At 50.1% G+C, this 21877-nt stretch overlaps 1 protein-coding gene across 1 annotated transcript in view; it reads left to right on the forward strand.

The window, feature by feature from the left end:
- The window catches only part of EXTL3 (exostosin like glycosyltransferase 3), a 169991-nt gene that overhangs the window by 93331 nt on the left and 54783 nt on the right, over positions 1-21877 (forward strand). The window contains 1 exon segment of the mRNA XM_014522552.2: positions 3116-3309. The gene's annotated coding sequence lies outside the window, so the exon portion shown is untranslated.

Here is a 21877-nt window from a genome sequence, read left to right on the forward strand (position 1 = left end):
TTCCTGCTGCGTGGGGCTTATAATCTGAATAGGCATGACTGAAACTGGGGACACAGGACGTGTGGGTCCATTGCTGGTTTTCATAAGGGCAACTTTCCTTGCGGTAGGTTGCAGATTTACACGCTCATGTCAGGGAGCAAAGAAGCCAAATTCCACATGGGATGATATCAACTTGCCTCCCAGCGCAACCTGTATTTATGGTACAGCCGTCCCAACCCTCCATGCATGAGCTACCACAGTGTCATTCGCTCCTAAGGACTCTGCTCAACACTGGTTTCAGCAGCAGCATTTTGGTGACTCGTGGCTCTCCATCACGGGCAGTCCTAGGTGGCTGATGCTGGATGGCTCTGAGGATGGCCTGCAACCTTGGTCTCCTTCACTGCAATCTTAGCTGTTATCCCAAGCTATAAAAGATCAGCCTGCTCTATACTGAGATAAGAGACCCCCCAAAACCAGCCAGGGTGATGGAAGCACTTCTGGGGTTTGCATAAACCAGGGATCTGCCACATGGGGCTCGTATTATGCAGACTCTACCGTAAAAAGGGGAAGGGAGCTCAGCAGACGGCAACTCATGTGGAAGTTAAATGCCAGGGAAGAGGACTTTGTTTAGCTCATCTGAAAAATAACACCTCCGGCCTCGCTCTTCCCCTCTCACCAGTGCCATGCTGGTATGATCACAACGCACTAGTGTTGACTCGGCTGAAGAGCGTCAACAGTGGAGTTGCCCAACGTCCCTTCTTGCAAACCTTGAATGGGTTTCCCATTCAAGGGCTGAGATGCTTTGCTTTGCAGGGTCTGCTGGGATCTCGGTCTGTCGTGGGGAGGTTGCAGGCATTAGTCCATGTTCTGAAATAAATTCCCCGACGCTGCTTGAGGGAAAAGTGGTGGGCTGGGTGGAAAGCCTCACCGAACCGGCGGCTCAGGCTGCAACGGGCTCATGCAGCCAAGCAGGTGTATGGAAGTGGGGAGAGATCTCCAGGGTTTTCCTATACATATCCAAATCAAAGGCCGTTTCCTCACTTCCGGTGCCAGGTTATCAGTTGTGACCCCCACATCCTTTCCTGGGCTGCTCAGAGTCCGTATCAAATGGCACCATCTCCTGCTCCCAGCTGATCTACAACAGCACCGTTCTCTGCACGGGACTCTGCGCCTCTCCGGCGTCTAATCGGGGCATACTTGGCGGCTGAACTCCCGTGGCCTCGGAGCGTATTTATCTCTTTGAGATCCAGCAGACTCGAAATTCCTGTTCTGACAAGTGCGTCTGGGTTATCGGTTCAATCAGAAGAGTTAGCGAGACGCCCCAAAGCTCCTCTCTGACCTCCTTGTTGCTTGGGCAGGGTATGGTGTCACTAGCAGACAAGCAGCTCCATAGCTGCCCTGCCTGCGTAGAGGGATGCAAGGAAAGCACGTTTTGGCCTTTATTCCTTTCGAACCTCCTTTGACTGGACACCGTAATTGAATTATTGATTTGCAGGTGAAAACGCGGCGATTGTTCAAGCAATTGCTCGGTTGAAGCAATTACCTTCCTTACCTGTTGCTAAAAGGGTTATTTGATTTGGACTGCTGTTCCGTCAGGCTTTGTAAGGATAACATCTTGCCTTCGTCTTCATTTTCTACGCTGTCATTTGTTTCATAGCAGCTAATGTGGGGGCCTCACTGTCCTCTCGGGGAGAAAAGCAGCATTGCTTGACTGCGTGACGTAGACCCTGCGCTGCACCAAGTGGAGATTCTCCTTGAGCTCAAGTGGCAGATTTGCACCTTAGGAGTCAGAGGTGTCCCTGGCGTTCCTTGAAGTCCCGCCCAGCTGTTATTTCATTGCAAAGAGCCGCATTGCAGGAAGAGGGAAATACTGCACAATTTGTATGTCTTAATAGCATCCTGCCTATATGGGGCACGTTGAATAGTGCAATCTGTTCATGTGCATAAGAGCTGCCCGGCACTGGGCTCTCCCTGTACATTGCCTGTGCTACTTTACTGGATTATTGCTTAATTTGTGTGTCTGCTTACTGCTTCGGGGCTCAAACGCAACTCCTCGTGATGCCAGCGCCTCCTAGATGAGCAGCTAATGAGCTGGCTGAACCTACTGCTTTGTGCACATGAATGAGCTGTCGTGCCCACGAAAGGGTCATGTTCAGGGAGAACTGAATGCCGGGACTGAGCAGAAGGAACTGAAGTAGTGAGGCCTCCCCCTGCCTTTGGGTGCACACACCTCTGGTGTCTGCAGAGCAGGTGTTGAAAGAACTAATGAACTAATGGCAGACATCATATGAAAACCTAAACCGGATGGTGGCCTAGGCTGTGGTTCATGCAGTCCTGCAAGACACCGAGGAAGGGGAAAGGGCGCAGGAACAGGAGTCAGATCCGATATGGGAGAGGGTTGTTCTGTGTGACTGGTCTCCACCTCCGTGACCAAGCCTGCGGGAAGAAACTGCAGAATTGGCACTAGGTGCATTAGAGATTTCAGACCTGAGCTGGCAGCAGAGTGGGTAGCACGAGGCTGAAGCAGGAGAGCTGCTCCACGTGGCAGCATGAAGCGTGGAATAAGGCTCTTGGTCCGGTAATGCACGGGCGCACGGGAGGGACCTAGAGGAGGAGACGGGCAGGAGGATGGTGAGGGCAGGGGCCAGATCTGTGAGTTGTGAGTTCACGGGAGGGATTTAGAAGTACAGGAAGCTGTTTTACGCTGGACCTTGAAACGACTAAGCAGCTGGGGGTGTAGTGTGAGCTTGCAGGTGTGAGTGGGGTGCGTAGTACTTCTCAGAGGCTGGTGTCTGCAGAGCTGGGGTATGGACAGGCTGCACAGCCACCTCTGAGCCCCTGTGACCTGTGGGGTACACTAGACCTAGCAGTATGCAGGAAGCCCCCAGCTCCCCGATCAGTGCTGCGCTGATTTATGCATCTGGCTAGGAATGATGTGGCAGGGTCATTGCAAAACCATTTAATCAACTTCAGCTTTATGGAGAGAATTGCAAAAACCTGCCATGAAGTAGAGCTGACGGCACTGTTCTCATCACAACAGGGATGCTGCTCCTGTGAGACTGCCAGAGCCGTGCGGCTTGGGGAGTCCTCTGACCTGGGAGGCAGGTGAAGAAGCTGATCCCTTTCTTGCCCGCAGGTGTTGGCAAATGGTCACCTGGGGCTCCCAGGCTGCATGGGAGCGAGCCGCGCTCCTGGTAAACAGAAGAGATCCATGCCGAAGCTGCTTTCCCCAGGGAGAAATCGCTGTCTCCTGCTATCTGCTGTAGAACTGCAGAGGATCTAGGAAACACGGGCAGGATCAGCACAGCCTTTGCTGCCAAAACAAGTCTGGTAAGAATTATCCCCTTCCCCCGTCTCCAAGGGGCTTTTCCTTCTCCCAGGGTTTCTTCCCCCCTGTAGAGATCGACTTTCTCTTTGCAGTGCTCCAAGCTCCTCTTTTACCTAGTGCTTGTCTCGCTTAAAGGTTCGTCTTCCATAAGAGCCCCAGGTCCTCGGGCACCTAGATGGTGAGCCATATAGTCTTGTTTGCTGCCTTAGACTGCTCCAAGTACCGCCCGTCAGGAAAGGCACGGATGTGTTGGAGAGAGTCCAGGGGGGAGCCGATGCCCCTGTCAGTAGGGGGTTGGAGTAGCTACCTCCTGAGGTCCCTGCCAACTTCTCGGGGATTGTCTGGCAGCATTTAAAAAACTAATGTTACAGATATGAAACAATAAGGAATAAAGCCAAAGACACTGGCCTCAGGGCTACCCTTTACTGGGTTAGACTACCTTAGCCTTATTCCGGAAAAGCAGACGTAGCGTGGGGACAGGAAGGGGATCTTGCCGATTACAAGACTAGACTAAAGACTGCTTTGTGCCCTTTCTTTAGTGCATGTACTAGGAACTATAGATTATTTTTTTGCCTTGTATGGATTTTGGCCAGATGGAAGTTACAGTAAGCTTAAAAGAAAAGGAAGCTTAGAGGAGCTTTTGAATTTGGTGAGACTCGATATGTCTATTGTTACTGGAAAACCTACCCGGTGAATTCCCCGCTTTGTCTTTGGGAGCCAATAACAGAGGTGTATTTGGGTGGATTAGATGGATTGGTATGTTAAAGCAATAATAATTCTGCGTCTTCCCCATTGGTGCAAAGTGAAGCATCGAACACTTTCTTATTCCCCACAGTCTCCACATTACACTGTAGTAATGGAAGTTGAATTTGGGACACACAACACCGAGACTGATTCCCAGGAAGGCAGGTGAGGGATCGTTGTCCAGTGGTTAGAGTAGAGGGATGGGCATCTGTACTTCTGTTTTTGGTTCTGATTTCTACCCTAACTTATCCTGGGGTATTGCTTTGCCTCGTAACATCAGCCTCATCATTGCTTACCTATGACAGAAGTATTTTTTTATAAGGCTTCATGCCGCTACCGTGCTGTTGAGACCTTCCACGGAAAGCGATTTGTAAGTACAGCTTATCATCATTAGCTTATCCTTCTGTGGAATCGTAGAAGCTAATAATAGACACATGCACGGCCTTGGTCCAGCTCCTTCCTCTGCCCAGCGAATGTAAAAAGAAATGTTCCTTGTAGCTTGTGCAATAGGGTTTTGTCTGCTCTGGTTTCAGATATCCCAGGAGGCCGACCTGTCATCTCTTCCTTGGGGATTTTGTTGCTTAGAAATCTTGCTGTCAGCATAAATTACATCTGAGCTGCTGGTCCAGGTGTGTTTAGCCATCCAGATTGCTTCGGCATCCTTCCTCCTTTACTCTTGCAGCTGAGGCAGAGCTATTCTCAGGAAGGGGCTTTTGTCTGCGCAGGAACTTGCTGCAGATAAATTCGATGCCAGCTCGGGTTTGTGGCTGCCGTAGGCCAGCGACTTCCATTCCTTTGTCGAAAAGGACCTAGAGGCACCAGTGCTTGTCAGCGGTTTGAACGAAGGGTCTAGAAACCACATCAAATGCACACGTTTGAATGTTGTGAAGATGCCCGTCCCGGGTACATCTGATCAAACTCCCAAATCTGGTAAATGTAGAAGTCGCTTCCGCGTCAATCCTATTGCCCTGCCAATGCAAATAAAGGCTTCGGTTCCCGGAGCAGTAAATAGGAGATACTTAGGGGGCTAAACTCAGAGTGGCATGCCGAGGATGCCTCTGGTACTGTGGGGGAGTTGTATGCTCCGCGACTCTGCTGTCCCAGCTGTGAAACCGGATCCACGCTCACCTCCCGTCCTGCCTGGGGTATTGATGACTGATTTCCTACGGGTTATAAAGCACTTTCAAGGTGCGTTGCCAAGAGAATGCCAAGCGCTTTATTTTTAGCGCCTTTTAAAAAAAATCGGGGCCTTTCTGTTCTGCCATTGATCTTTGCCTTTTTGAATCTCACAAAATAGAAATAAAATTAAACATCGCCGGCGCTGGAAAAGAACCATTCAGTCCCATCCAGCTGGCTCTCGTGAGGCCGATGCAGACTTGTTCCCATGGGATATTCTTTTAAAGCACTCTATCTGATTTAGTCTTCAATGCATCAGATGACACAGATGCCCCATATTTTTTCCCCCTGCCTTCTTCATTGATCCAGACGGGTAGGGTTATTTTTAGGTGTTCCTAAGTAAATGGGCATCAAGTGCCAGATGTTGAGTGTGTGACTGCTGTTTTGGAAAGCCTTAATAGCTTGCGAGCCCTCGTTCTGTGCTGGAACAAGATGCACTGAGTTCAGCTCAGGTTGGATAGTGTCTTTTAGGTGCTTCTCCCTCCTACCACTGCCACGGCATGTGTACACCCCAACACAAATGTTTGGAGTGACCTGGAGTGGTTGGTTGAGTTGGAGAAAGCCGTAGCTCACCTCTTAGTAACTTGTTGGTGCACCTGTGCGCTCGAGAGCTAGGGCCTGTTCCTTGCTCTACCACCGGCTTCTTCGATGACCTTGAGCAAGTCGCTCCAACTCTTCCTGTCTCGGTAGCACGTGGAGTGCAGATCCTACTGCCTTTCTCTCCCCGTTGGGTTGGTCTTTTTAAATCGCAAGTGGTTTGGGATAGGGAGAGCTTTGCTCTCTGTGTACAGTGCCTACCTGACCTCCGCTGGAGCCCCTCGACGGCTTCCATAATACAAATAATAATGTATAGCTGGAAATCAAAGGGAACAAAAATGAGAGCTGCTGCTTTGTGCACTTCACAACTGGCTCAGATCTTAAAAAGCCCACCAGACAACGGTGCGCGTATGATTTTTAGTTAGCACATTATCCCCCACCCTGAGCACCAATACAAGGCCCAGTCTAATTCCAAGGCTAGAACATCCTGTCACCTGGGTGCTCCGTGCCTTTTGTGTCTGCTTTGAAAGCTATTATATGAAATTAGCTTGCTGCTCAGAAAAGGCTGATATTAGCTCTGTATTAGGACTCTTACAAAGCCATTGATGATGATTTACTTGATGCACTCTTTTATTTAAGCTCTGAGGTATAGGGTAGAAAATGGAAGACTAATAGTCTCTGAGATTGCTTCCTGACTGAGTAGCAAAATTAGGTGGGCTTTTTTGGCAGCTCTCCTACTTTCCTTGAGCCTCTGCAGTTCTCTTGAAATCTCGAGCAAGTGTTTCCCAGACAGGCCGACTGGCAGGGGAGCTGGGATTTTATTTTATTTTTTCCTTTCGGTAAACGTGCTGATGATACCAGCTTGCTAGGGAGCGAGGGAAGAGAGATGCGTGGTTCCAAGGCACAACAACAAGCCGAAATTGTAAAGTATATTCTGATCTGCTAAGCAACAGCATCGACACATTTAAACACATCTCGCATCGAGTAATGTTGAGTGACATATTGGGAGCAATAAAAAAAAAAGAAGAAGAAACAACAACCTCAGACACAAATGCAGAGGATGGCTAGACCAGAGAGGCAACGTAGACATCACAAGGGGCTTTGGATGAAGGCAGGGAAGCTCCTGCCTATGCAAAATGCACTGGAGAGATCTTCCCAGAAAGGCAGGATACAGATTAAGAGCCAAGGTGTAGGAGTCGAAAAGCTGGTGTACTTTGAAGCCGTATCTTGGACCCATTTTGGATGGTCATACTGGGATTAATAAGATTAGGCCTGAGTAATTCAGAGGAGTTGAACAAAAGTGGGATAGCAGAGGCATTAACGAACCGTATAGCGAAGGTACATTTGGGAGTGCCTGCTAAACCTTCCTTATCTCCACTGTGTGTTTGAATTTATAGCACCTGCAGGTCATAGCCCTGTGGTGACGGTCCTCATCTGAAAACACAACGTATTAAAAGCAATTCAGTTAATGTGACAACACATTTGAAGCCTTTGTATTGCTGCTCTGCACAAGTCAGCTTGGAATTGGCTACCACAAGAAGGCCAGCTTCTTGGCAAGCTTTGTAAAAGTTTAGGCATTTATTCAGAGAATGAGAATATCTGTAATTGCATCAGCTGGGTGAAAAAAAAGAAGTAAAGGAGATGGATAAACCCTTGCTCTTCAAGGCGCACACCAACTACTGAGAGATTGGAGATAGGAGGAAACTTTTATCTGATCATGGAACTTGTCCCTTATTAAAAAAAAATGGGTAATGGTCATGTGGATTACTGGTTTGATCCAGTAGTGGTTTTTGTTATTAGACCCCGGACAAATGTTGTTATTAGACCCTAGACAGGCAGCCTAACAACTCCCTGCGGGGCGGCTGCAAAGAGGATGGAGCTGGGCTGTTCTCAGTGGGGGCAGACGGCAGGACAAGGAGCAATGGGCTCAAGCTGCAGCAAGGGAAGTTGAGGTTGGACATTAGGAAAAAAATTCTCACTTGGAGGGTGGTGAAGCACTGGACCAGGCTCCCCAAAGAGTTTGTGGACTTTCCATCATTGGAAGATTTTAACACCCAGCTAGACAAAGCCTTAGCTGCGAGGATGTAGTTGGGGCTGGTCCTGCTTTGATCAGGAGGTTGGACGAGATGTGATCTCCTGAGGTCCTTTCCACCCCTCATTTTCTAGGATACTATGAAATGTCAAGTGTGATTGAAGTTTTTGGGCTGTTCTTAATGACTTTGGCGCAAATCCGGTCTAACTGGTTGACTTTGGCCATGATGCTGGCCTTTGCTATGGCTGCTTGGAAGTTGCCAACGTCCACGGCCGTAGGACTTGGATCTCTTTAACCTGTTATTGCAGACATCTACTTCCTGAGCTTTGAAAGATCTTCCTGTGTTGTAAGGCATCCATTACAATGCTTGAGTTGTCCTGCTATTTTAGATACAACTCCCCTGTCTTGGGGCTGGGCTCAGTGACCCCACAGGTCTCATCCGTCTCTCATTGTCTGCGATTCTCTCCAGTGCAGTCTGCTGCAGCATTAAAGATCAACTGTGATGCATGGCTTATGCACGTTCTCGTTACTCGATTACTTGCACGCTAATTATTACCGGTTCCCAACTGCCAGCAATAAAAATATTCGAGGGCTAAAGGATGCCAGGGCTGCTCTGAAGGATTTCAAGCAAGCCTTGTGCCTAGTGACTGAAGTGTGCGCGCTGTGTCTGGCCGTTGCCGCCTCGTGTTTTCCTCTGCTCGGGAAAGGCAAAGTGAGCAGGGTTTGGGTGAGTCAGTCCGTGCATGGGAGACTTCAAAGGAACACCTAGGTGCTGCGGGAGGTAGCAGCAATGAGTCAGTAAGTGCCATGAAGCTATGGGGTCGCCTTGCATCGCTGCAGGTATTTTCTTTGGAAGGAGGAAGATTATTCATTACTTTCATTCTGGCAGCACTGGAAGTCCCTCCTCCCACCCCTCCTCATCAGGATCCAGCCCCCGCTGTGCTGGGCATAGACGCAGGAAGGCGCAACCAAGATGTGCTCAAGCAGACAGCGTGGCTTAGTGGACAGAGCACTGGATTGGGGCTTGAGAGACTTGGTTTAGGTTCCTCGTTCTGCCAGCGGTCCCTGATGCATCCCATGCTGACCTTCAGGATGGAGATACCGGGGCAGCTGGCATAGGAGGCAGCAGATTGGTCTCGACCAGCTCTTTGCCAGGAGAAGGCTCCTCTAAAAGAGAGGAACGCTGTTGGCCACTTCAGGTCACTTTAAGGCCACATATGGGTTGGCTCGTATGGCAAAAAGAGTCATTAGTGCCATGGAGAGTCCAGTCTGTGGGCAGATGGGCTCACCCTACTCATTCATGCCGTTTCCTGCGGATACTCCATTGCTCACATCCAGCCCCCGCCTCTTGGAAGGGATTCTTGTAGTCCACTAAGCCAAAAGCTTCCTAGTCCGGTTGGTCACCCTCCTTCACTTTGCACTTGATTTTTTGCTCGTGATGCGGTTGGGCCCAGCTGGCGGTACAGGGCGTTTTGTTCCATTCTTGCTTTATTATTTTCATGCCATGTGCCTGTGCAAGCTGGAGGCACTGTGAAGAGCGAAGAAACGTGCCTCAAATGCACGGCAGAGCAGGGGATTCTTCCAAATGTCTTGTTCTGCTCAGGGGTACGACTAGGACTGCAGCAAGCCCAGAGCATCGCTAACCGCGGGAGTGATCTGTGGGCCTGGAGAGCAAATACCAGACGGCTTTTCACAAGCTGTATTCTGTTGTTTGAATAGTCGTGCGGAGCTGATCTCCATCTCCTGTGCCCTAGCTGGCCCTGCTGTTGTGAATAAGACAAGGGCTCTGTTTCTCACTTCGGTCCATTGGGCCTCAGACTGTGGGTGACAGTAGATGAGAGGTGGTGAGGTTTGCATGACGCTTGCTCTCAGGTTGCGTGCGTAAAGATGCAATAGAAGCATAAAATACTACTGGTGTTAGTATTTAGGATTACTTGAGCAGCAGCCACAGTATATGTCATGCACAGTGGCTCTGGGTGGTTTCCAAGCTCTGGAAATGTGCTTTTGCATCGTTAACAGTTCAGAGCATTAGTCAAAAGTGGACCTGTCCTATGCCCTGTGCTTTCCCTGCACAGGAGCTGATAAATACAATTTTTCTTCGCCCTCTTGCAGAGGGGGTTTACCCTAAAATCTGCTGTGACAACTGTCTTCCCAAAGGCCAAGAGTTCTAGTTTTTTGTATGTCTGTCTGTCATCACAAAGGCTTTTGCATGTGTTTTGTTACAGGGTTGCAGCAGGTTCCTTTGGTAGCTGTTCGGACATTGCAAAGCTCCTTCGATGTTGCATGCCTAGGTCTTAGCCAGGGGGTCATCTCACATCCCTCCAGTATTCACTGGGGCTCTGTGTGTCGTGGGTGTCTTCAGTAGAAATGTCTTCAGAAGACATTCACAAGGTGACACCCAGGCTTTTACGTCTTTAGGATACATTCACCTGAAAGCCCCTTGAAGCAAGCAGTTGTCTTGAGTTGTGTGTTTATACAGCCAATATAACGTGGTCCTTGACTCACCTTCCCAAGTCAGTGATTCTCAACCAGAGAGTCATAGAAAATGAGGGCTGGAAGGTCACGTCTAGTCCAGCCACCTGCTTAAAACAGGATCGTCCCAGCTGAGGCTTTGTCAGCCCAGCTCTTAAAAACCTCCAAGGATGGAGATCCCACAATCTCTCTGGGTAACCCTTTCCAGTGCTTCACCACCCTCCTAGTGAGAAAGTTTTTCCTAACATCCAACCTCAACTTCCCTTGCTGCAACTTGAGCCCATTGCTCCTTGTCCTGTCATCTGCCCCCACTGAAAACAGTCCAGCTCCAGCCTCTTTGCAGCCCCCTGCAGGGAGGTGAAGACTGCTATTCAATCCCCCTCGGTCTTCTCTTCTCCAGACTCAAGAAGCCCAATTCCCTCAGCCTCTCCTTACAAATCATGTCCCGCAGCCCCCCAACCATTTTCACTGCCCTCCGCTGGACTCTCTCCAGTTTGTCCACATCCTTTCTATAGTGGGAGGCCCAAACGTGGACTCCAGATGTGGCCTCTCCAGTGCCAAATAGAGAGGAATAACTACTTTCTTCGCTGTGTTGGCAGCACTCCTACGAATGCAGCCCAGGATGCCATTTTTTGCAGCAAATGCACACTGCTGGCTCATAATCAGCTTCTTGCCCACTGTAATACCCAGGTCCTTTTCTGCAGAGCTGGTGGTTATCTAATCGGTCCCCAGGATGCCTTGAGACCCTTTCAGGGGTGCCCTGGGATGCCGCACAACATTAGCACCATTAGTTGTGCCAACATGATTCACAAGGTGACCTCACCGATTTCAAACAAGAATCCATAGCGTAAAAATAATAATTCTGCCCTGTTTAGATTGTGGTCTTGGAGTTCTTTGCAACCGAACAGTCCTTTGCTCTTTTATTTTATCATAGTCATAAAATGAGTGAAAAGTAAACACTAGCATTTTCTGGGGGAGGGTCTTGAGCCTATCAAGGGGTGCCTTGACTCTAAAAAGGTTGAGAACCACTGTCCTAAGTGCTATGCAGTGCCAGTAGGACAGGATAATCATTCATTTCTTGTCTTAGCTAGATGGCAAGACAGATGTTCAAACTGGAGCAAGAGAGGGGGGAGGAGAGGGATGATTTTGGGGGATCAGACTAAAGATTTACTCTGTGTGTGTGTGTCCATAAAGAGTCAAACCCGTAGGATGGTGTGCGAGGCCACATCTAGGCTAAAAGCTCTTTTAGGTAGTCCCACGAGGCAGTCAGCTTTGCCAGGTTGGATACCCCGCTTTCTTTTCCCCAGGTTTCCTCACGTTCTAACGTATTAAAGGGCTTGGCAAGAGACATTTTTCAGGCTTTTATTTATTTTTATCTATTTACCTGGAGCACTTTGCTCTGCTCGCACTGCAACAGCGAAGCGTGCTGAAAGCAGGGGGGAGCGGGCGCAGCGCCTGCGTCAGATCTTTTGCTTTTCCTTTTTTCATGTTATGAGAACGTGGGGAGTCCAAGCGGGATTGTGACCCTTTGGTGCTCGGGGGTGCCAGCCCCTCTCAGGAGATGCTGTCTGGGAAGACGAGCGACACCTGAAAATTTTTTAAACAATTACCAAGAAATGAAGCAACAAAAAATAGAAAGAGCAGGAGCCAGCCCACCCCCATGTGCCCCTCCAAGTGCCGGGAATTGAGAGACTTCTCAGAAGCACGGATCACGCAGTGGATCATGGGGCGAGCTTTAGAGATCAGCCCTTCAGTGAAATGAAGGTGGAGAAGCAGCTTGAGGGAGGCACCTGGGAAGGGACAGGATGATTGAGCTTGGTGTGCTGCAACGTAGGGAAGCCACGATGGGATTCAGAGAGCAGGGGGTGAGCCGATCGGAGAGCCAGCCCGGGAAGGCAATTGTGGCAGCCGCGCGGTGTACGGCCGCTTCTGTATCCTGCAGATGTTCATTATCAATTCTGTTTATGCCACGGGGAGTTTTCTAGTCTGCAAAACTGACACCGTTTTAATAGACAAAGACATTTTGAGCACAGCGCATCTGCCTCGCAATGCTGCAGAGCTGCCTCCATGCTGCAGCGCCACTGGTCAGGCTGTTGCTTAATGGTTTTTATTTTAAGGCCCCCATTTTTCATTCCGAAAAAAGCACTGCTGAGCCAGGAACCCTGTCCATCGGCAACACTTTTCGTCCCCCTTGCAGCAGCTGATTGACCCTGCCTCGCTGTCTCTAACATCTTAGATTGCCTAGATGAAAGGTGCGCAGTAGCTTCCTTTTGTTTTGCAGGGTCCCGAAAGCATTTCACAAACTCCACGCAGCGTCACGGAGATGCAGCCAGCTTTGGGAGGCAACACAGGAAGTTGCATTATGTGGCAGGACAGGAAACCTTGGCTGTAGGCAGCCGGATTGAACTTTGGTGTGTAGGACACAGGACCATAAGACTGGAAGGAGTTGACTAGGCCAGTAAGTCCAGTGCCTATATTTGCAGACAAAACCCTCTGCTGCGAACATCACCCACAACCACATGGAGCAATATCCAAGAAAGCCTAAAGCACCAGGGTGTCCTTGAAATGAAATGAAATGAAATACTTTCTCATGAGGGGGTAGTAAAGCCCTGGACCAGGCTCCCCAGAGAGGTGGTGGGGTCTCAATCCTTGGAGGTTTTTAAGACCCAGGTAGACAAAGCCTTGGCTGGGATGATGTAGTTGGGGCTGGTCCTGCTTGGAGCAGGGGGTTGGACTAGATGTGACCTCCTGAGGTCCTTCAACCCTCATTTTCTTTGAAGCTATGAAATCTGTGCAGAGCAGAGAGGACGTTGGGTTCGGAGGTCTTGTCTGAATGACCCCTGTGCACTGGTGTCACTTGTTCCCATCTGGGAAATCTCCAGCCTTTTCCCAGACATGGATCACTCTCCTCGGGGCCTCACTGTCCCAACACCTAGAAGGAAGCAGACTGTGCTATTCACTGCCTGTGCCACCATCATCCCAGTGCAGGCTCCTAAATAAGTCAGGCACCCAGACACCTTTTTGAGGATCAACGCCTAGGGCTTCTCCAACATGTTAAGCACGGTTCCTGTCCCAACGGGCTCACAGCTGAAGGGCAAACAGGCAAGGGAAGAGGAATGACAACAGATCATTTATACACGTTGGCTGTTGGCTAGGAGGGCATCATTGTGAGTAAGGTACAGTCTCGTGGATGACCTGCAGGAGATCGTACTGGGCTGAAGATTTGATAAGTGGGTGAAAGAGTTGGGGGAGCAATAGGGAGCTGGCTTGACAAGGCTTGGCATGAGCTACTGGTAGGGCTGAGCAGTTGCATGCGGCTCTGGAGCTGGTGGCACAAGAAGCTTTTTCATGGCTCACCATTAAAGTTGTTAACGTTGCTGAACAGGATCGGAGAGGCCTGTACTACAATTCATCTTGTCTATCTGTTTTGGGCAGGGGGTTGTATTTCTACTGAAACAGTCAAACTGGTGCAACTGGTGTCGGCGCAGTTATACTGACATAAAGGCATCTTAGGTTAGGGCAGCTTATTCCCTGTTCTTGATCGGGCCCAGCTACAGTAGTATAAGCACCTATTGACTGGTCAAACTGGGGAAGGGGAGCTGTAGAAGGTGTAAACAAGCACAAGCCCCATGATAATGCATGGTACAGTGATCCCAGTGAATTGCCTTCCTCTGATGCATCCAGAATAGGTCACTGCCCTGGAGAAGACCCCAGGCTGGTTGGGACTTTGGGCTGCTGTCATCTGGGAGATCTGTGGGTACAATAAAAAGGTGAAAGACTGTCCTTCTCCCAAGGGGACTGGCTGATGCAAGTTATGGTTCATGGGATAAAGGAGCCTTTTGCATCTCAGGTCCCTGATTTAGATCTAAATCTGGGCATTGCTGCAGTCCAGTGGCTCCTCGGTTGCACGTTGGACTGTGCGGCCCATTTTGTGACGAGCGTTGCTGCCAGGTGCAAATTCCTCCGGCTCTGTAAATATTGGCGCTTACAATACTAGCGTGGTACCTCATCCTTACAGTCGTTTGGTTATGCAGCGTGATTGATGGGGCTGTCGGAAACCGCAATGCCTCCATTTACATGGTGACGAAGCCTTCTCTAGGAGGTGCTGAAGGCCATTAGCTGGGCTAATGAGATTGCGTGCAGCTCCACGCCCCTTCGTTCAGAGGCACTTCTGGGAGATAGGGGAGACCTTTCTCATGCTCTCCAGTATTCATAGAAACAGGGGAAGGGAAGGAACATAGTGTGAGCTGATGCAAGGCGAGGAGCTCTGTTCAGTAGCAAATTAACCTGATTTTTTGCCAGAAAGGAATGAGATGTAACTACAGGTTGGCCCGAGAGAACCGTAGCCTTGGAAAGGACCTCAAGGAGTATCTAGTTGAACCCAGATGCATTTCATAGTGTGGTCTGAGAGCTGTGCTGCATGGTACCTGTAGGATGTGTTAACTGTATTTAAAATATGAGTGTCCACACGTTCAAGGGCTAAAACATGCACTAGGTGTGATTGTATGGTAGCAAAGGTCACGCTTTTTGTGAGAGGGGTTTCTCCCCATCATATTAAGAGCTCAGGTATCCTCATCTGTCCCACAGAGATGATAAGTTCAAGAGTGGTGCGTGTGGGAGCTGGGACCAACAATCGTGGTAGAGATCACAGCAAACATTACTGTGCTACGGCTTAGAGCATCTTCTAGCTTTTTAATAGGGCACGGTAATGCTTACGACGATCTAAATAAAACACGTGCCAAGTCCCTGAGTTAGGTAAACTCCTTACTTCTGCATCAAAGTAAAGAAGTTGGTGATGGAGGGTTTCCCCCAGCCAGCAGACGTCCAGCTTTCCACCAGTTTGAGTTGGCATAGGGGAGACAAGGAACGATGCTCAGATTCTGCATGGAGATACTGGCTTGCTTAGTATCCGTGGTATTTGATCTTCTCCAATAATTACCACTTGCAGGCTGCTTTTGTGGGTTGGGGGGATGCTTTTCAGAGCCACCATTGAACCAGAGAGCCATCTAAGTGTGGGAACCCCTTGGAGAGTCTCTTGGTGAAGAGCAGACTACGTGGGTTTTCCTCCTGTGTGTAGTAAGTAAGTGCTGTTGTCCTGGGCAGAGGGTGAAATGCCTTCCCCACCCCAGGGCCATTCCAGCCTGGAGGGAATAACCCTCGCCCCGTCCCGGCCCTTTGCCCTGCCAAGAATATTTACCACCAAATTCGGCTGGTGGGAATAATTTTGGTATAACTGTAAGGCCGTAGACGCGGGGTAATGAAGAGCCATCTGGTGTGCCCTGCTGAAAGAAGCAGCCATTCCAGTTTGGGAAAACGTAAGGGGAGTTAAGTTTAAAATCCCTTAATTTTTTCACTGCTAGGTGTTGCCCTTCTGTGATTCTTGGATCCAGATCTACGCGGCTCTCAAAGCGCTTGCTGCCTGTCCCGGCAAAACGGAGAAGTCCTTGCTCCAGGAGTATCAGTTTCTGTGCACTAGAAATCATCTGGTGTCTTTTAAAAGTGAACCAGATTGTGTCATCATAAAGACGCCTGTCACGCAGCTGTCGTGTCGGCCAAGCATTCCCTCTCAAGCTCTGTGCACGACCGACTTCCCGCACCGCGATTAGAAATGCAATGCTATTTCATGTCCAGAAAAGTGGGGTTGTTTTTTTTTACCCGCGGTCTTCCAGAGCACAAAAGGATTCTCTCGTGCGCTGGTTATTTCTTGTGCTCACAACTGTCCCAGGATCTGTAGGTGAGTGGAAAACAGGAATGAAACTAGGAGATTGTTTAAATACCTCTCCCTTCCCCTCTCCAAAAGGAGGAGTAGTGTATCGGGGAGCATATGGAAAAAAGCTTGAGCAGAAAAGGAACTGAAACAGGATCAAGCCGTGAGAAAATGCAGCTTGGAAAGGGGGTGTTCTCGAGGGAATGAATTGCAAGCTGTGCCCTAGACTTCATCTCTGTTTTAGTTCCCCCTCGCCTCTGAAAAATGGGGCTGATATTTGTAGCTCTGAAAGACATAAGACAGATCGATGTTCGTGAGATGATTAGCCCTTGATAGCAGGGAAGGGTTTAGCTGGCATGATCCATCTATCCCAGGTCCCGCCCCCGGTTCCTCGTACCGTAGTTATCTGAACACTTTGCTGTCTTGGGTGTATTTATCCTTGCAGCATCCCTGGGAACTGCTCTTTGACAAACAGGGTAAGCAAGGCACAGGTGAACCGACTGACTGATGTATGCCGGGTCATCTAGAAGGGCTCTCGCAGATGGGAACTTCAACCCTGGGCTCCCAAGACTTCACGTAGTGCCCTAACCACCGGACCACCCTTCCTCTCCAGATGTAATCACACTGGAGGGCTTTGGGATGAAAAGTGCTACAAAGGCACAAGCCAAATCTTTGCCTGTTTTGCAGCGCTGCCCTGACTTGGGGTTATCCTCAACTCCTCTTTACAGGTGGGGAAACTGAGGCACAGATGCTAAATGTTTTATCCATGGTAATGGAGCAAGTCAGTGCCAGAGATGGGACTACCCCGCAGTCCTGGCTCCCGTTCTTGTCAATGTAACCTCCTCACCATTCATCCATCGACTCAAACGTATCTCCAGACATACAGACATATCTATGCTCTGGGTACAACTCCCCACTGCCAAATCCATGCTGATGACCTGCTGCGTTTTGATGCACCTGGGTTTTAGAAGAAGCTAGAGCCCTGTTGCAAGATGCTGGCAAGCTGGCCCTTCCTTTGACCTGACGCAGTCTTGACTAGCAATGGTTTCCAATTGCCAGCCAAAACTGGTGAGAAGGATCCTTTCAGAAATGTAGATTGATCTTCCTGCTAGGTCCAGGAGTCTGCAAATGCTGGCACTTGGTCGGGGTGCAGTGCCAAGGGGGAGCATTCACAGCAGCAGCTGGGAGTGTCAGACACTTGTGCCTGGCGTGTTGTGGCCGTGGGCAGTGAGGCTTTGAGCACACTTTGCCCCTGAGGGCTTGGGCTGGGGTGGGTTTCTCGAGTGACATCCACTACTGCCAGCCCAAGGTACCATCCCATGCCAGCTCTGATCTCCCACTCCCTCAGTTGACAGCATGTAGGAGGGTGAGTGAAAGGGGGCAGCAGCTTGGCAATGCTCTTCAAAGTTTCTTGCTTGTGGCTCTTGCCCCCTAACACCTTCCCCAGATGAATGAGCCTGCAGGGCTCTCCCCACAATCCACTCGCATGCAGAAGCGATGGCCATCTTCCCTCTGATCTCCTTGCAACATGCCTCCATTGGAGCCACAGTGCCTGGGGCTAAAAACAGACTATTGGCTTGGTTTGCATTTCATAGAAAAATGAGGGTTGAAGAGACCTCAGGAGGTCCAACCCCCTGCTCAAAGCAGGACCAGCCCCAACTACTTCATCCCAGCCAAGGCTTTGTCTGCTCTGGTCTTAAAAATCTCCAAGGATGGAGACTCCCCCACCTCTCTGGGGAACCTGTTCCAGGGCTTTACTACCCTCCTGGTGAGAGAGTTTTTCCTAATATCCAGCCTCAACTTCACTTGAGCCCATTGCTCCTTGTTCTGTCCTCTGCCACCATTGAGAGCAATGCCATTAGCCTTCTTCACAAGGGCACACTGCTGGCTCATATTCAGCTTATTTCCCACTCTCACCCCCAGGTCCTCTTCTGCAGAGCTGCTGCCCATGCAGTTGGTCCCCATCCTGTACTGGTGCATGGGATTGCTCCAGCCTAAATGCAGGACTTTGCATTGTCCTTATTGAACCTTGCACTCATCCTGATTTCTTTTGGTCCAATCCTCCAATCGGTCCTAGGTCTCTCTTTATCCTAGCTGTACCCTCTGGGATATCTACTACTCCCCTCGTGTAGTGGGGGCATTTGAGCATCTTGTCTCACAACAAACCCCAGACCTTACTGATGACCCAGCCTGTGGTCCCTCATTAGGTACCTGTGAATTATTTGAACTCAGAACAGTAATTCGATGTAATTGCCATTTCAGCCTAGTGTGTAACTGGCTGTTCTGCCTCTGCTTGGGTGTGAGTCTTATCCTGGCCTAATCAGAGCCGCGTCAAAGCAGGTGTCTGTCTTTTAGACTGGGACTCCTGCTAGACGTGCTGCTCCTTGGGCTGGATTACCTGCAGTGAAGAGAGACTGCATCTCCTGGCCCCACCTAACATGGGGCTGCCTATGTGCACGTCTCACACCATGATCTGGATCCCTATGTGCATGGTCTGGATCCCAGACCAGCAGGAGATGCTTTTGTGGGTCTTGGGCACAGCTGGCCTGCCTTGGATGAGGACCAAGTTGTGGTGCCTTAAACCTGCCACCGGCTGGATTCGGCCCACGGGCCACGTGATTGATACCCCTGCTATAAGGAGTATGGCTGCTCCTTGTCCCTGGCTGCACACATGGCAGTGCTGTTCATAGCTGGGTGGATGTAAGCTGTCATTGAAGATCCCAATGAATGTTTTCCAGACTCCTAGACACGCAGGATGCTTCATCCCCACTGTTAGACAGTCAGTCTTCCCCCTCCCAGAACAGGGGCCAGGTTGCATTTCTGTAAAGGAAAGAGAAAAGCGTAGTAGAGGGTTCCCTCCCTCCCCTCTGTGCTTCCTTTAAACAAAAAACAAAGTGCTTTTAATGCTGGGGAAAGGTGCCAGCCTGCCAGCTTTGGAGATACGAGTTGTCTACTGGGACGAACAAAGCAGCAGCCTCCCTAATGCAAGGTTCCCCAGGGTGGCAAGCTAACGCACTTCAATATTGACCCAGAGAGGCTGCCTCTGTGAATGAGAGGTGAGTTCGTTCGTTTTTCGCAGCTCACCCATGACGTGATCTCTCCGCAGAGACTGAAAGCAAGGCAGGCCTTTGTAAGGATCAGGAACTGCAATTTGCTTTATACCTGGAGTGCAATTAAATATGTACCTCGGCCTCATCTTCCCCCACCCCAACCCTCCCTCTTTTCAAAGCGATAATTAAATTTGCAGATTGTCAGAGCCCATGGTGGATTGGTTAGTTAGGAGAAGATGAAAGGAAATAGGAGAGAGGTGGAGAGGGCAGGGATGTGTTTGCTGCAGAAAAGATGGTTTGGGCATCAGCCGCTCGGCTGCAGAAGAGGAGGAGATAATGTTGGTTTTCCCCTGTATTTGTTGCACTCCCTTGGCAGCGGGCACTCGATCTGTTGGGTGAATTGGTGTCTCCCACCAGCCCATGCTCTGCTTGCTCTGCAGGGCTGAGTTGCAAAGAGAAGGGGTATCAGGGCAGCGGGGCGTGGAGTAGAGGTAAAAGACCCGCATTTAGAAAACTAGGTGCTCCAGGGGCCGGTGGTTACAGGTGGACCGGGGCAACTTTTGAACGCAGCTTTGGAGGACGATAACTTTCCAGCAGTCCTTGAGCATAAAACTGACCCGGCTTATTCAACAAAAATGCAGAAGGCCTGAAAACTCCCTGTAGCCAAATGACCTCCCTGCCCTGCGGAGGAAAGGTCATTGTGCTCGCCCTGAGAGAAGGAAGAAAGCTGGGAAAAGGAAGCATCTGTGGATCTGGTTTAAGGAGGGTGCAAGACCAGTTGAATCATACACCCAGGTTTTGGGGGACCAAGCATTTTGGGGAACTGAGCAAGGGCCTTTCAAAGCAGAACTGCCCCTGGTATTAGAAATGGGAGAAGGTAGGTCATCCTGAGACGGGAGTTTCCCACCTGAGGAATGGGAAGCCGGTTAGATGAGCCGTTAGCTGGGGGTGGCTGTAATTATCGAGCTGCTGATTGTCTCCCGAGAGCGACCTGCCCTTTTCGTGTCGTTCGGTGCATCAGGCGCTCAGCATTCACCTAAAACATCCGCAAGGCTTTTCTCAGCATGAGCCTGTACTGATTGAAAGACCTGAGCCAGGCTTTGGGACCAGGTTAGCGTGTTAGCCGAAGTGTGAAGGCCTCTATCTACTACTCTCATCCTATTTTCGGATGCTCTTTCCAACGGGAAAGCAGCAGTCACTTACCTGCGCTTGCTAGTGAAACAGCACTGCCTTGGTGACTGTCACACTGGTGTCTGTCTCTGCTTTTTTCCTCCTTTTATCCAAATAACAAAATGCATTAAAACCTCAGGCTGCATCTAGGTGATGGGGAGTAAAATCTCCGGTAATGAAGAGCAGCCTGAAAGTGTCTGAAGTGCTTTCCTTATCGCTAGTGCATATTTCATACTGACAGTCGATAGTTTTAACTGATCCCAGGCCACGTGTGTTGCATTTCAAGTACCTCCCCGGCCTCTCCCCGTGTCTGCTGAGTTTAGCAGGAGCTACAAATGTCCTGCAGGAAATTTCAGGTGTCTAACAGCACGGATTTACTTGTGATTCGTCTTTTAGGGGTTGGGAGTGTGGGCTTTGTTACAGGACAGGCGGAGTAGGACCGTTGGCGAGTTTCGTAGGCCAAGACATCAGCTTTCCTTGACCCGTTCCCACCGCCCTGCCCGAGAATCGGGCCCTTTATGTGCTTTGTGCGTTTACAGCGTAACCACGATCGGTCCGACATAAATCAGGGAGAAAGCCTCAGGGGGTGGCTCCAGAGCCGGTCGCGTCCAGCTTTCCTCTGGCCGGGCGGAGAGTACCATGTGCCAACCTCATCTCAGGTTTTTTGGCAGTGTTGGCATTTTAATGGCCCCGACTACACTTAGATCTGAGCACTTCTTCATCTTCAGTATTGCCATCCTGACAGGGCCTCTGAGAAGCAAGAAAATGCTTTTCTCTGCTTTCTGCAGAGCAGGAGGTGAAGCGGAGGCCCAGGGAGGGTTGAATGATTCGCCCAAAAACCTCCAGGGACGTCCGTGTCGGGACTGTGACATTCATGAAGCCTTTTAGTAGAGCTTCATACGTTTCCCCCTGGCTGCTTGAAGTGAATTCGGGGATTATGGGCGGCATGCCCTGCATGCTCCTGGAAGTTAAAAGAAAGTTAATAAAATCCTATTTCCTGAGGCATCCCTGGGGTGTGCACCGTCAGCTGCTCTGAGCCCATAGAAACTGAGCGCCCATTCCCCAGAAGACAGAAGCGATTGGGGTCCCCAGAGGTCCTAACGGGATGCTGGCTGGGTCCTTTTTGGCACAAATGAAATCTGAGGACGGAAGAGGAGAGGGCAAATAGCATTGGGGTTGAAGGGTAGCAAGACCTCCGAGGGGACCCAGGCTGTGCAAGCACGGTGCGGGTGACCATGTAGCTAGATGCACCTAAGCATTTGCCCCCGTTGCATCTTGGAGCTGGCCCCGTCTCAGTGCCCGAGATGCATTTTAGGGGGCACGCGGAGTTGGGATTGCTGATGATTAACGCTGCTTTTCAGGGGTTCACCTATGGTGCTCAGCTTTTAGGAGCTGCTGCCGTCCGTAAGTCCCCCACTCGCTCCCAGGTACTCCATCGATGGATGCTCCCTGTGGCCGCTGGTCTCGGCGCAGAGACGGCTGTGGTTCAGCAAAGGGCAGAGCAGCGTCGGTGAGATTGCAGAGCTCCTTCAAAGCTGTGCGGCTGAGAGGAGCTGTAGCAATGAAGCGATTAATGCTGTCTCTGTCTGTGAGACCCGTTTTTTCCCCCTGACAGCAGATGGAAGCTTTTAAAGAACTAATGAGTTTAAATAAACTTTAACTAACGGCAAAAATAGCAAGCG

This window comes from Alligator sinensis, unplaced genomic scaffold (assembly GCF_000455745.1).
Source record: "Alligator sinensis unplaced genomic scaffold, ASM45574v1 scaffold637_1, whole genome shotgun sequence".
Lineage (NCBI taxonomy): Eukaryota > Metazoa > Chordata > Crocodylia > Alligatoridae > Alligator > Alligator sinensis.